This window comes from Schistocerca nitens, chromosome 2 (genome assembly GCF_023898315.1).
Source record: "Schistocerca nitens isolate TAMUIC-IGC-003100 chromosome 2, iqSchNite1.1, whole genome shotgun sequence".
Classification (NCBI taxonomy): Eukaryota; Metazoa; Arthropoda; class Insecta; order Orthoptera; family Acrididae; genus Schistocerca; species Schistocerca nitens.
Window position 1 is genome coordinate 396718430 of NC_064615.1, and position 16068 is coordinate 396734497.

At 39.8% G+C, this 16068-nt stretch overlaps 1 pseudogene; it reads right to left on the reverse strand.

The window, feature by feature from the left end:
* Positions 1 to 16068, reverse strand: part of LOC126236244 (probable multidrug resistance-associated protein lethal(2)03659) — a 275573-nt pseudogene that overhangs the window by 100796 nt on the left and 158709 nt on the right.

The following is a 16068-nucleotide window of genomic DNA, read 5'->3' on the forward strand; positions in this document are numbered from 1 at the left end:
CTCCTTTACGGATAACTCACACCTTCCTAAAATTCTCCCAATGAATCAAAGTTTACCATTTGCCATCCCTGCCTATGCCTTACATGCTCATTTCATTTCATAGATCTTATCCATGTTACATGTATATATTTAATTGATCAGACTGTGTCAACAGCACATTACTAACACTTTTAGGTGTCACTGATCACACCAACTAGAAATTTCGTCTGTCATCTTGTATCCTACACAGTCACTCAACTTCAACATTTTCCCACACACCACAGCATCAGCAGTAAATAACCATAAACTGCTGACCACCCTGTGTCAGATTTATGTAAATAGAATAATAATAATAGCACTCCTATCACACTTCCCTGGGAAACTCCTGACAATATCCTTGTGTATGTTTACTGCTCACTGTCAACACTGGGTTGTATTACTTAAGAAGTCTTCGAGCCAATCACATTTCTGGAAACTTACTCCGTACACTCATACATTCATTAACAGTCTCCAGTGGGACACTGTCGCACACTTTTCAGAAATTAGGAATACAGATTCTGTCTGTTGGCCTTCATCTATGGTTTGCAGGATACAAGTAAGAAAAGGGCAAGCTGAGTTTCACACGAGCGATGCCGATTCATGGACAAAAGATTGTACACCTGAGGAAATTATTATATTCAAACTGAGAAGATGTTCAATAATTCTGCAGCAAACCTATGTTAAGGATAATGACCTGTAATTTTGCAAGTATGTTCTTTTACCCTTTTTATACACAGGAGTTACCTACACTTTTTTCCAAGTCCTGTGCTGGGTGATTCACAATTAATGCAACACATTTAAGAACCCAATGCCATAGAGTACTCTTTAAAAAACTAAATTGGGATGCCACCTGGACTTAGTGACTGATTTGTTCTCAACTTTTTCAGTTGCTTCTCTATGACAGAGATCCCTATTACAGTGTTGTCCACACAGGTATATGTGCAATGGTGGAACAATAGTATGTTTTTGTGATCTTCCTGTGTGAGCAATTTCTTAACTGTGAAGTCTGAAACTTTGGTTTTCCTCTTGCTATGTTTTATTGGTGCAGCAGATTGCTCAATCGGTAACTGGACAAAAGCCTTTGACCCACCCAGTGATTTTACTTAGAATTTTCTCTGATTCCATAAAAGTTTCTAGGTGATGGCTCCACACCAAAAAATGTCAAATTAGAGGAGTGACCTGCACAACCTTCTATTATTCAGATACATCTTGTAGAAGAATCTGCCTTCCCTATGATGCACGTGTGATTCTACCACCTAAAATTCCTGCAAAGATATATTTGTAAGTGGTTAATGATTTTTACACATAATTTACAGCATAGCCAAAATATATACAATCTTTTCATCCATTGACAGACTTATAGGGTGTTTCACAAATGATGCAGGCACTGTGTCTGGCACTGCACTAGAAACATAGCTCCAAAGGTAGGTCCTTATTACAACATGATGATCCAGCCTGTTGCTCTTTCAATATTGTTATTTCATGAAGGACAATTCAATAGTATATGCCCCCAACCTGTCTATAGATTAGATTAGATTACGTTCCATAGATCCATGCTGAGGAGATCCTCGTGGATGTGGAACATGTCATTTTTTTTTTTTTTTTTTTTTTTTGTTAAGCTGAAATAACAATACTAATAGTATGAATATATACAATGCATCATTTGTTTCTATTAAAAAATTCATCAATGGAGTAGAAGGAGTTGGCCACTAGTAAGTCTTTCAGGCTCCTTTTAAACTGATCTTTATTTGTAACTAAATTTTTTATGTTTACTGGCAAATTATTGAAGATGAGTGTTCCAGAGTAGTGGACCCCTTTTTGAACTAAAGTAAGTGCTTTTAAGTCCTTGTGCAGATCATTTTTGTTCCTGGTATTGTATGTATGAACTGAGCTGTTTGTTGGAAAAAGAGTTATTATTTAGGACAAATTTCATTAATGAGTAAATATACTGAGAGGCAGTAGTTAGTATACCCAGTTCTTTGAAGAGGTTTCTACAGGATGTCCGTGAATTTACTCCACAAATAATACGTATTACACGCTTTTTGACTCTGAAAACTTTTGTTTGACTTGAAGAGTTACCCCAAAATATTATCCCATATGACATTATGGAATGGAAGTAGGCAAAGTATGCAAGCTTTTTCATTTTTATGTCGCCTATGTCTGCTAACACTCGAATTGCAAATACAGATTTGTTAAGGTGTGTCTGCAGTTCTGTGGTGTGCTCTTCCCAACTGAATTTATTATCAAGTTGTAATCCCAGGAATTTAAGACTGTCGGCCTCTTCTATCTGCTCTTCATATTTTATGCATATGCTGGGTGGAAACCTCTTACAGGTTCTAAATTGCATATAGTGAGTCTTTTCAAAGTTTAATGTCAGTGAGTTGGCTTTAAACCATTTATTAATATCCATGAAAATATCATTAGCAGATCTTTCTAGAACTACACTTGACATACTATTTATTGCAATACTTGTGTCATCTGCAAACAAAACGAACTCTGCTTCTGTCAGTGTAACTGATGAGAGATCATTAATGTACACAAGAAAAAGCAATGGCCCTAAGATGGATCCTTGTGGGACACCACATGTAATTTCTTCCCATTCTGATGATGACTGATTACTTAATTCACTAGTCCCTTGCACTGACAATCTTTGTTTCCTGTGAGTGAGGTATGACTTGAACCATTTTGCAGCACTGCCTGTGACACCATAGAATTCTAATTTACTTAAAAGGATGTGGTTTACACAATCAAATGCCTTTGACAAATCACAGAAAATACCTGCTGCTTGTAATTTGTTATTTAATGAATTAAGTACATTTTCACTGTAGGTGTAAATAGCCTTCTCAATATCAGAACCCTTCAGAAATCCAAACTGTGTTCTTGATAATATGTTATTTGTGGTCAGATGGTTGAGCAGCTGCCTGTACATTACTTTTTCTAAAATTTTTGAGAATGCTGGCAAAAGTGAGATCGGTCTGTAGTTTGATGGTATCTCTTTATCCCCTTTCTTGAATAGAGGCTTAACATCTGCATATTTTAGCCAGTCAGGAAATGTCCCAGTTATAATTGACTGGTTGCACAAGTAACTTAGAATTGTACTAAACTCACAAGAACATGCCTTAATTAACTTTGTTGCTATTTCATCGTACCCATTAGAATGCTTTGTTTTTAAAGATTTTATTATAGACGTTATTTCTTTTGGTGAAGTGAGTGATATATTCATGTACTTGAAGCTATTTGTGAAGGCTAGTTTCAGATATTCAAGGGCATAATTTACTGATCCTGAAAGTCCCATTCTATCAGTAACGGATATAAAGTACTTGATAAATAGATTTGCCACACTATGCCCATCAGTTACTAATGTGTCATCTACCCTTAGTGCTATTTGCTCCTGTTCCTTTCTGGTTCTATCAGTCTGCTCTTTCACTATATCCCATATTGTTTTTATTTTGTTCCCTGACATTGCTATCTTCTTCTCTTAGTGCATTTGTTTAGACATCTGAATTACTTTTTTTAATGTTTTACAGTATTCCTTGTATTTAGCTAAATCATCAGCATTGGAACTATTCTTGGTCGACAGATACATTTTCCTTTTTGTCTTACAGGAAATCTTTATTCCTTGTGTAATCCATGGTTTTATTATAGACTTCTGTTTAATTTGAGTAACTTTTAGAGGAAAACAGTTTTCAAACATGGTACTGACATTGTTCATGAATGTGTTATATTTTTCATTCATGTCATGAGCACTATAAACATCTTTCCAGTTCATATCTTTGAGCAGTTTTCTAAAACACTCAATTTTTGGTTGATTGACTACTCTCCTGTACTCAGATTTAGCAGTCTTGATAATCTGCTTAGAATTTACATCTAAAACAAGGAGCTGCATGTCATGATCTGATAGTCCATTTATAACAGGTTTTATGATATGATTTTGTTCCTTTGATTTGTCTATAAAAATGTTATCAATGGCTGTCCTTGAGGATTTAGTGATCCTAGTTGGAAAGTTTACAGTGTGAGTTAGATTGAAAGACAACATTACTAACTGCAGTGAATGTTTACTGGAAGATTGCATTAGAAAATCTGTATTAAAGTCACCAGCAATCAAAATTTCTTTGTTTCTTCCTGTTAAATAACTTAAAAGAGCTTCTAGATGATCTAAGAATAGATTATAATTTCCTGCAGGTGCTCGGTAAATACACTCCTGGAAATTGAAATAAGAACACCGTGAATTCATTGTCCCAGGAAGGGGAAACTTTATTGACACATTCCTGGGGTCAGATACATCACATGATCACACTGACAGAACCACAGGCACATAGACACAGGCAACAGAGCATGCACAATGTCGGCACTAGTACAGTGTATATCCACCTTTCGCAGCAATGCAGGCTGCTATTCTCCCATGGAGACGATCGTAGAGATGCTGGATGTAGTCCTGTGGAACGGCTTGCCATGCCATTTCCACCTGGCGCCTCAGTTGGACCAGCGTTCGTGCTGGACGTGCAGACCGCGTGAGATGACGCTTCATCCAGTCCCAAACATGCTCAATGGGGGACAGATCCGGAGATCTTGCTGGCCAGGGTAGTTGACTTACACCTTCTAGAGCACGTTGGGTGGCACGGGATACATGCGGACGTGCATTGTCCTGTTGGAACAGCAAGTTCCCTTGCCGGTCTAGGAATGGTAGAACGATGGGTTCGATGACGGTTTGGATGTACCGTGCACTATCCAGTGTCCCCTCGACGATCACCAGTGGTGTACGGCCAGTGTAGGAGATCGCTCCCTACACCATGATGCCGGGTGTTGGCCGTGTGCCTCGGTCGTATGCAGTCCTGATTGTGGCGCTCACCTGCACGGCCCCAAACACGCATACGACCATCATTGGCACCAAGGCAGAAGCGACTCTCATCGCTGAAGACGACACGTCTCCATTCGTCCCTCCATTCACGCCTGTCGCGACACCACTGGAGGCGGGCTGCACGATGTTGGGGCGTGAGCGGAAGACAGCCTAACGGTGTGCGGGACCGTAGCCCAGCTTCATGGAGACGGTTGCGAATGGTCCTTGCCGATACCCCAGGAGCAACAGTGTCCCTAATTTGCTGGGAAGTGGCGGTGCGGTCCCCTACGGCACTGCGTAGGATCCTAAGGTCTTGGCGTGCATCCGTGCGTCGCTGCGGTCCGGTACCAGGTCGACGGGCACGTGCACCTTCCGCCGACCACTGGCGACAACATCGATGTACTGTGGAGACCTCACGCCCCACGTGTTGAGCAATTCGGCGGTACGTCCACCCGGCCTCCCGCATGCCCACTATACGCCCTCGCTCAAAGTCCGTCAACTGCACATACGGTTCACGTCCACGCTGTCGTGGCATGCTACCAGTGTTAAAGACTGCGATGGAGCTCCGTATGCCACGGCAAACTGGCTGACACTGACGGCGGCGGTGCACAAATGCTGCGCAGCTAGCGCCATTCGACGGCCAACACCGCGGTTCCTGGTGTGTCCGCTGTGCCGTGCGTGTGATCATTGCTTGTACAGCCCTCTCGCAGTGTCCGGAGCAAGTATGGTGGGTCTGACACACCGGTGTCAATGTGTTCTTTTTTCCATTTCCAGGAGTGTAGTTATTATTATATAGGATCTGTTATGGAACTCTACTTCTGTTGCACATGCTTCTAGATGCTGCTCTAAACAGAATTTATTAAGGTCAATGTTCTTGAATTTATGGCAGTTTTTGATAAATGTGGCAACTCCTCCTCCATCCATATCTACTCTGCAGAAGTAGGAAGCTAGCTTAAATCCTGAAATGTCTAACATATCTATATCAGTGGTCACTTGATGTTCAGAGAGGCAGATTATGTCAATTTGGTTAGATGAATTTATTTCATCGATACAAATGAGTAGTTCATCAACTTCATTTGTAAGTCCCGGAATGTTCTGGTGTAATAAAGATAACTGATACTGCATACTAATGGGATTGTAACTGCTTTGGCGAAGATGAACTGGCAGTTTCTGATTACTTTCTGTTAAACACTGTTTAAATGGAGGCTGTATGATACAATCTGACTCGTGTTCAATCTGTTTTCTCAAACTGAGTGTGTCTGCCAATCTCTCTTCAAACTCGTTTTCTTTCCCCCTTCCCTATCCTAAAAAAGGCATCCCTCTGACACATGTGACCACTGGTATTTTACCACTTGTGCCAGTGTCCCCCCTTAAGTTTTCTGCAATCAACCCAGACAGTTTTCCCTTCCCTTTCCTATTGAGGTGAAGGCCATGCCTAGTGTAGTCCCACCTATCAATAGCATCCACAGGAATCAAACCAATATGGGACCCTATATCCGTCCTAAGCAGCCACTCCAACTCCAAGTTCACCCTCCCTATGGAAGAGTTCAAATGAGGCTGATCATGGCGTCTCAACACAGACAAAAATCCCACACTCGTATGCTTCGTTGCTGACGCTATCTTCACCAGGTCACTCTCTATGGAATATTCAGAGTCTCTGCCAATGCTATTTCCCAGACCACCCACTATAACCACGGCATCCTCCTTTGTGAAATCCTTGCATAAAGCACCTACATCCTCTGTTACCTGACCCAGATCTGCACTAGGCTTGAAAAAGTTTGTGACCTGGTACTCTGGACCTAGATTTTCCTGCAGTAGTTGGCCAACACCTCTACCATGGGAACTACCTAACAACAGAACTTTCTTTCTCTTTACAAATTTCCCTACCTTTTTCAAGTCCTTGAAAGCTTGTTGTGCCCTTTCTACAGCTTCAGCTACATGAGGCTCATCCGATTCTGACTGAGGCAACAGGTCAAATCTATTTTCAAGATTTATGACAAAGCTGTCTGATGCTCTCCTTTGCCTGTTCCCCCTATCACCTGTTGCCACTTCCCACCTCTGTTCACCCTTCTCCCTCTTTAACCTGTCCAGATCCTCCCTTGCCTTGTCTACGTCAGCTTGAAGAGCTGCAATTTTCCCTTCCTGTTCCAATACTTTCCTATCTCCACTGCAGATCCTACAATACCACTGGTGAGCCTCATTTATGTCCCCATTTCCCACGCCACTAAATTCTCCCCAATGAAAGAAACTACAGCACCCATCACACCATACCCCGGAACTAACAATCCTACGGCATGTCACACACTTCTCACTCATGGTAAAACATTATGGGGTGTTTTCACTGATAGTATAGTCCTTATCACATAAGCCTGAAATGCCATATGGCACAATTTGCTTGGACTTCTGCCCAAAAATAACTTTGTTGGACTTCTGCTTAAGGCTGCTCGTAAATCTTAGTGTCTTTTTGATTAAAGCTAATATTCCACCAACCTCACCACCTGAGCAATGAGTCATGCAGTGATTGGTACCTGCCAGTGGGGTATATACTCCCAAAAATCACCCGAGACATCAGTTACATACAACATGAAACGCTCTACATCACAGTATACACTGATGGAAAAGGAAAGCGCTACACCATGAATACTTTGGCCAAACAGGAATAAACATACCCTACAATTTACATACCTGTGAGATATGCTGAGTAAATTGTCACCCTTATGCAACCTTATTTGCAATACAGCAAGAAGATGTTTTTACAGATGATGACTGATAAGTACACAGTGTCTACTGAGTGTGAGTTATGTTACTGTAACTTTTGAAACTTTTCAAATAAGGATCCAACACACTATGGACAGAGGGTGTACATGTGCAGCTTATTGCCATCTTCCACACTTAGTGAGAGTTGTTTAACTGTCTGCATAAGGGACATATGAGCATTATCCAGACAGATCACAGAGAGAGTTGGCTGCAGTGCAATGACTGAAAAATGAGGGGGGGGGGGGGGGCAGGGTTGTGGGAAAACAATAGAAAAAAGGGTTACAAGTAAAAATGGGTTTGGTGGTACGAATGAGTGAAGAGAAAATAGACTGAGTTCTGCAACAAGGAATACTCCATTCAAAAATCACAAGAGGATGAGGTATACATAGAAAAGATCTGGAGACAAAGGAAGATTCCAGCCGGATTACATTATGGTCAAACAGAGATTTCAAAATCAGACAGTGGATTATAATGTGTGCCCAGAATCAGATAGACTTACATCACAATTCAGTAGTGATGAAGAGTAGACTGAAGTTTGAGAGAATCAACTCGAAGAATCAGTTTGGAAGGAAATGGAGTACGTAAGTAATGAGGAGTGATGTGACACATTTGAAGTTTGCTAAGTCTAAATGGCTGCAAGAAAAATGTGAAAAAATTAAAAAAAGAAATTATTATTGGATGGACTGATTCGGCATATAGAAAAGTCAAAACAACCTTCAGTGAAATTGAAAGCAAATTGGTAATACTAACAGTGCAATGGGAATCCACTATTAAACACAAAAGGGAGAATGGATAGGTGGAAAAGGTACATGAAAGGCCTCTATGAGGGTGAGAATTTGTCGCACAATTTGATAGAAGAAGAAACTGAAGTTGATATGGAAGATATCAGAAACAGAATCTGGAAGATCTGAGATCCAATTGGGTAGAAGCTATAGATGACATGCCATCATAATTCCTAAAATCAGTGGGGCAAGTGACAACCTATCAACTGTTCAAGTTGGTGTGCAGAATATTCAAGACAGGTGATGTACAATCATCCTTTCGGAAAAATATCACCCACACAATTTGGAAGATACAAAGGGCTGGTAAGTGTGAGAACTGTCTCACAATCAGCTTAACAGCTCATGCATCCAAGCTGTTGATGAGAGTAATACACAGAACAATGGAAAGGAAAATTTCGGATTTGTAAGGAGATGGTCAGTAGGCTTTAGGACAGGTATAGGCCCACAGAGGCACTTAGGACATTGCACACAGGATCTATCAAAGCCAGAAAAACATTTGACAAAGTAACATTGTTCAAGATGTTTGAAATTCTGAGAAAAAAAAGAGCAAGCTATAGGGAAAGACAGGTAATATACAGTATGTACAAGAACCGAGAGGGAACAATGCAACTGAATGACCAAGAACGAAGTGCTCAGATTAAAAGGGTTAAAGATGGGATGCAGTCTTGCATCTCTACTGTTCAGTGTATACCATGAAGAAACAATGACAGAAATAAAAGAAATGTTCGAGAGTAGGAATAAAATTGAGACTGAAAAGATACCAATGATAGGATCCACTGATGATCTTGCTATACTCAGTGAAAGTTAAGAATATCTGCATAATCATTTGAATCAAATGAATAGCCTGAGCACAGAATATTGACTGTGAGTAAAATGAAGAGAGACTGAAGTAATGAGATGCAACAAAATGAGAACAGCGAGAAACTTATCAAAACTGGTGATCATAATGTAGACATAGTTAAAGAATTCTGCTACCCTGGATACAAAGTAAACCATGATGGATGGGGCATGAAGGACATTAAATGCAGAGTAGCACTGGCAAAAAAAGGCATTCCTAGCCAAGAGAAGTTTATTGCTAGCAAATGTAGTATGTACATTTGGAGCACAACATTGTATGGTAGTGAAACATGGACCGTGGGAAAGATAGCACAAAAGAGAATTGAAGCTTTTGCAAGTGGTGCTACAGATGAATGTTGAAAATTAGGTGGACTTGTAAGGTAAAGAATGAGGAGGTCCTCCGCAGAATGGTGAGGAAAGGAATGTATGGAAAACACTGACAAAAAGTAGGGACAGGATGCAGTAGGGGAACGCAGAGTCTGGAATACATTCAGCAAATAACTGAGTACTTAGGATGCAAGTGCTACTCTGAGGTGAAGAGGATGGTGTAGGAGAAGAATTTGTGGTGGCTTGCAACCTTCAAGAACTTATGCAGCATGTATTTCAGATGTGGAAAAATTCCTAAAAGTAACATCTGGAGGTTGTTTGTTGTTATGCCACAAGAAATAAAAGATTTTATTCATCTGTGTTGGGGCAACACCTCATACAGATAATAATGGATATAAGTTCCAAATGGAATGAAAGTTTTATCATTAATATCCCTTATATATAATTAGTATCTTCACTACATTTGATGAATATCACACTAGTTTTTCATGCTATAACACTTTCTATTCTGCCAATCTACAGTATTTGTTGATGTTGAGTGTCAGCTGGTAGTCTTTGCATGAATCTCTGATCTATTAGTCTCCCTCCATTTCATAACAAATTTCAAATGATGAGCTCCAAGTAGATATATAGAAGTGCATCATGTGCAAATGCCAAACAGCTTCACAAAGCTAAAAATGTTATTCGCTATATCATTAAAATATATTGTGAACATTTCTGCGAGGTATGACTGAGGCTACTTTCACTCCTGGTGTGTCCTCATTATGTTTTATAAGCATGTGGCACATTCTGTTTAATATGAAGTTGATTCAATAAAACGTCTTATGTTGGGTAAGCATGTAGGTAGTTTTATTACTAGGAGACTGAAAAACTATATCAAACTCTTTCTGTTTCAAAGAAATTGCCCTCCAAGCAGTTTTTTAATAATGTCATTCCTATGAAATTATCACAAAGCCATGTTTCCTATTGGTGAAAACAAACAAAGTAATAAAATTAATTTGTCTCAAAGAAAGATAAGAACATTTGAAAGTTTACAGATCATTTTACAATACCACCAACCACACTGAATTATAAATTACACCCTTCTAGCACTATGTACATTGAGTACAAGTCAGTACATTTGACTCATTAGTAATGTTTCCTACTTTATTCTCCAAATCACATTTTTAAGAATGTAAGATGCCCTTAACCATCTGTAAATCCAATGCATACATCTACTGAAGTTTGCTGTGTTCATATTCATTTTTCACTTAACTCCAAGACCTGACACTATTTTCAATTACTCCCCAAAAATATTCATCATCATCATCATCATCATCATCATCATCATCATCATCATCATCATCATCATCATCATCATTTAAGACTGATTATGCCTTTCAGTGTTCAGTCTGGAGCATAGCCCCTTATAAAATTCCTCCATGATCCCCTATTCAGTGCTAAAATTGGTGCCTCTTCTGATGTTAAACCTATTACTTCAAAATCATTCTTAACTGAATCCAGGTACCTTCTTGGTCTGCCCCCGACTCCTCCTACCCTCTACTGCTGAACCCATGAGTCTCTTGGATAACCTTGCTTCTCTCATGCATGTAACATGACCCCACCATCTAAGCCTGTTCACCCTGACTGCTACATCTGTAGAGTTCATTCCCAGTTTTTCTTTGATTTCCTCATTGTGGACACCCTCCTGCCATTGTTCCCATCTACTAGTACTTGCAATCATCCTAGCTACTTTCATATCCGTAACCTCAACCTTGTTGATAAGGTAACCTGAATCCACCCAGCTTTCGCTCCCATACAACAAGATTGAATGGTGCACAGAACTTAGTCTTGGTACTGACTTCCTTGTTGCAGAAGAGAGTAGATCGTAGCTGAGCACTCACTGCATTAGCTTTGCTACACCTCGCTTCCAGTTCTTTCACTATGTTGCCATCCTGTGAGAATATGCATCCTAAGTACTTGAAACCGTCCACCTGTTCTAACTTTGCTCCTCCTATTTGGCACTCAATCCGTTTATATCTCTTTCCCACTGACATTACTTTCATTTTGGAGATGCTAATCTTCATACCATAGTCCTTACATTTCTGATCTGGCTCCGAAATATTACTTTGCAATCTTTCAATCGAATCTGCCATCACAACTAAGTCATCTGCATATGCGAGACTGCTTATTTTGTGTTCACATATCTTAATCTCACCCAGCCAGTCTATTGTTTTCAACATATGATCCATAAATAATATGAACAACAGTGGAGACAGGTTGCAGCCTTGTCTTACCCCTGAAACTACTCTGAACCATGAACTCAATTTATCGTCAACTAACTGCTGCCTGACTATCTATGTAAAGACCTTTAATTGCTTGCAAAAGTTTGCCTCCTATTCCATAATCTCGTAGAACAGACAATAACTTCTTCCTAGGAACCCGGTCATATGCCTTTTCTAGATCTATAAAGCATAGATACAATTCCCTGTTCCACTCTTAACACTTCTCCATTATTTGCCGTAAGCTAAAGATCTGGTCCTGACAACCTCTAAGAGGCCTAAACCCACAATGATTTTCATCCAATTGGTCCTCAACTAATACTCGCACTTTCCTTTCAACAATACCAGAGAAGATTTTACCCACAACGCTGATTAAAGAGATACCTCTGTAGTTGTTCCCATGTTTAAAGATTGGTGTGATTACTGCTTTTGCCCAGTCTAATGGAACCTGTCCCGACTCCCAGGCCATTTCAATTATCCTGTGTAGCCATTTAAGACTTGACATTCCACTGTATTTGATGAGTTCCGACTTAATTTCATCCACCCCAGCCACTTTATTGCACTGCAATCTATTGACCATTTTCTCCACTTCCTCAAATGTGATCCTATTTCCATCATCATCCCTATCCCACTGTACATCGAAATCTGAAACATTACTGATCGAATTTTCACTTACATTGAGCAACTCTTCAAAATATTCCCTCCATCTGCCCAAGGCATCAACAGGATTCACCAGCAGTTTTCCTGACCTGTCCAAAATACTTGTCATTTCCTTCTTACCTCCCTTATGAAGACTGCTAATTACACTCCAGAATGGTTTTCCAGCAGCTTGACCCAAAGTCTCCAACTGTTTCCAAAGTCTTCCCAAGATTTCTTCTTGGATGCTGCAATTATCTGTTTGGCTTTGTTTCTTTCTTCAACATAACTTTCTCTGTCTACCTGAGTTCTAGTATGTAGCCATTTTTGATAGGCCTTCTTTTTCCTTTTACAGGCTGCCTTGACTGTGTCATTCCACCAAGCTGTTTGCTTCATCCTACTTTTACACACTACCGTTCCAAGACATTCTTTAGCCATTTCTAGTACTGTGTCCATGTACCTTGTCCATTCCTTTTCCAATGACTGTAATTGACTACATTTAACTAACTGGCACCTTTCTGAGATCGCTGTTACGTCCTTGTGCCTGATTTCCTTATCCTGAAGTTTCTCCACTCTTATCCTCCTACATATGGACCTGACCTCCTGCACTTTCGGCCTCACAATCCCAATTTCACTGCAGATTAAATAATGATCAGTGTCATCAAAGAATCCCCTGAATACACGTGTGTCCCTCACAGCCTTCCTGAATTCCTGATCTGTTATTATATAGTCAATGACTGATCTGGTTCCCCTGCCTTCCCAAGTATACCGGTGGATGTTCTCATGTTTAAAAAAGGAGTTTGTGATTACTAAGCCCAAACTGGCACAGAAATCCAAGAGTTGTTTCCCATTCCTGTTGGCCTCCATATCCTCTCCGAATTTACCCATAACCTTTTCATATCCTTCTGTTCGATTTCCAATCCTGGCATTAAAATCACTCACGAGCAGAACACTGTCCTTGTCCTTTACTCTAACAACTACATCACTGAGTGCCTCATAAAAACTATCCATCTTATCTTGATCTGTCCCTTCACAATGCAAATATACTGACACAATCCTAATTTTCTTGCTAGACACTGTCAAATCTATCCACATCAGTCGTTCGTTTACATACCTTATTGCAACTACGCTGGGCTCCATTTCTTTCCTGATGTAAAGCCCTACACCCCATTGTGCTATTCCTGCTTTGACTCCTGACAGGTAGACCTTGGATTCTCCCACTTCCTCTTCTTTCTCACCCCATACCCGAATGTCACTAACAGCTAAAATGTCCAGTCCCATCTTACTTGCAGCCTCTGCCAGCTCTACCTTCTTCCCAGAGTAGCCCCCATTGATATTAATAGCTCCCCATCTCATTACCATTTTTTTGCCAAGTCTTATCTTAGGAGTCCCTGGTTTGTCAGAGGTGGGACTCCGTCACCTCCAAAGGTCCGAGGCATTTTGCTCGGATTGTTGCCAGCATCATATTTAAAAGTACCAAGGAAGCAGGTTGCTAGCCTTACTTGCCCCGAGTCCCATTGGGTTTTACCCCTAATGGCTGAGGGACTAACCGGTGGATTTGGTAGTCTCTGCCGTATGAGCACAAAGGTGACCACAACTCAGAATATGTGCGAGATGCCCAGCCTTATTCCAAAGAAACTGGTATCCCGACTGTCAGGACCACTTACTTGGCCACTCATACGTTGCCCGTGGTTCATGAACTAGGACATGACTACAGGAACCCACACCATGAACCACCAAAAATATTCATTGCAGAAAAATTTCCTGAATGTGCCATTTCTTCAAATCATGCAGAACAGATTTTATAAATGACATTTTGATGCAAAACCACTACAAGCTGCTAAAAATTTTTATTGTTTCAGCAGTAAATCCATCATAGGGCAGATTTTTAAAAAAAATATGTCATATCACATGCCTACAATTTTAAAGTATATAAATTAAAATTAAATGTTGAAACTATTTGCAGCATAATAAAAGTTTTTAGCAGCTTGTGGTGGTTTTACATCAAAGTATCTTAAGTGACACACACCTAGTTCAATGGACATCTGCTCTACATTTTAATATCGCAACACACACAAATCACATGCTAACTTTATAATTGTCACGGCGTTAACATTTTAGAATCTTCTGTTCTACATATATGACAATATCACACGAGTATTTCCCAATGCAGTAACCAGTTACAACCAGCCAATGACAATCTTCAGACTGTCAATAAATAAAAAGAGGTGACAAAAAATTATAGAATCCATACAATGTATGAAGTAATTATCTATGTCATGACAGAAAACAATAAACCAGACTTTTGCAATCAATTTCTCTATGAACTGAGCTCTCCAGGCACGACTCGTGACCTGCCTTCACTCACAGATTTACTCCTACCTTCCAAATTTCACAGAAGTGATAGTCCCACAATGCATACAGGAGAATTTCTGCAAAATTTAATAAGCTAAAGCTGTTACGTGAGAAAATTTTCTGTAGCTCTCTCTGTACGAGTGAGTAGGAGGATGTGCGTGGCATTTGATCTAATATCTAGTACGGACAGAAAAAGAGACAACACATAATATGAATAACATGCTGGGACCAACTTATAGATTAAAACTGCATACTAATTTATCTGATGATAAAACATACATTGAAAGAAAGTATATAAAAACTAGTAAAGTAATCCTATGAAATGCTAAAAAGACTTTCTTGTTGTGCTTGAATTTACACGCTCTAGCTATAAGACACCTATCTACAGTAGAACATCTTTTGATGTGCCGTTCTTAGGCAGTATCAGCTTCTCACACTAATGTATTAACTCTCCTTCCTCCTCCCCCCCCCCCCAATTTGTTTTTAATATCTTGTTTATTTAAAGAGATTTTCCAAATACTTTACCTTAAAAATAATTCAGTTGCTGCAAGGACCAAGCCGTAAGCCATTATCTTCAGACCAAAGCATCTACAAAGCACGCGTGTTAAACTTGGACATCTATTTGCTTGTTTGGCTCTTTTCAGCTCATCCTCCCATATCCTGGAAGTTTTAAGATTAAGATTTATACTGATATAAATTTGAGAGTATTTGGTTCATGATGGGTCACATTCCACTGTATACCTTTCAATTCTATCTCCAAGGAGATCAGATCTGTGCTCCTTAAGAGGAACAAATAAATCTTCTATTTCTAGATCTCTTTTGTAGCCTTTCTTGAATGTATCAAGTATCCACCTGCAAAGAAAGTGATTCATAATATAATGCCATTAGCATGAAGTCGAAAACAGTAGGCCTATTTAGTTCCAAAAGTTGTCTACATCTTTGGGTAACTATTGATATTGTGTGTTTTAAATTATTAACAGTATCTTGATATCCATCTGACAACTGAAAATTTTGAAAATTTGAGTACAAATTTTCAGTCTCAATGTTGTCACCTATATGCTGAATAGAAAGAAAGTTACCCATCAAGGCTGATGTACCCAACCATATGTTTTATTCCTGTGACCAAAGAACCTTTGTACATAAGTGCTCCATACACAGGAGTAAATTGACACTGAGATCTGGATTGGGTCAGATGGCATGCTTGGATGACCTAATGATAAGGCAACTATTTGCTGCATGTAGCAAATCCTTATTCCCT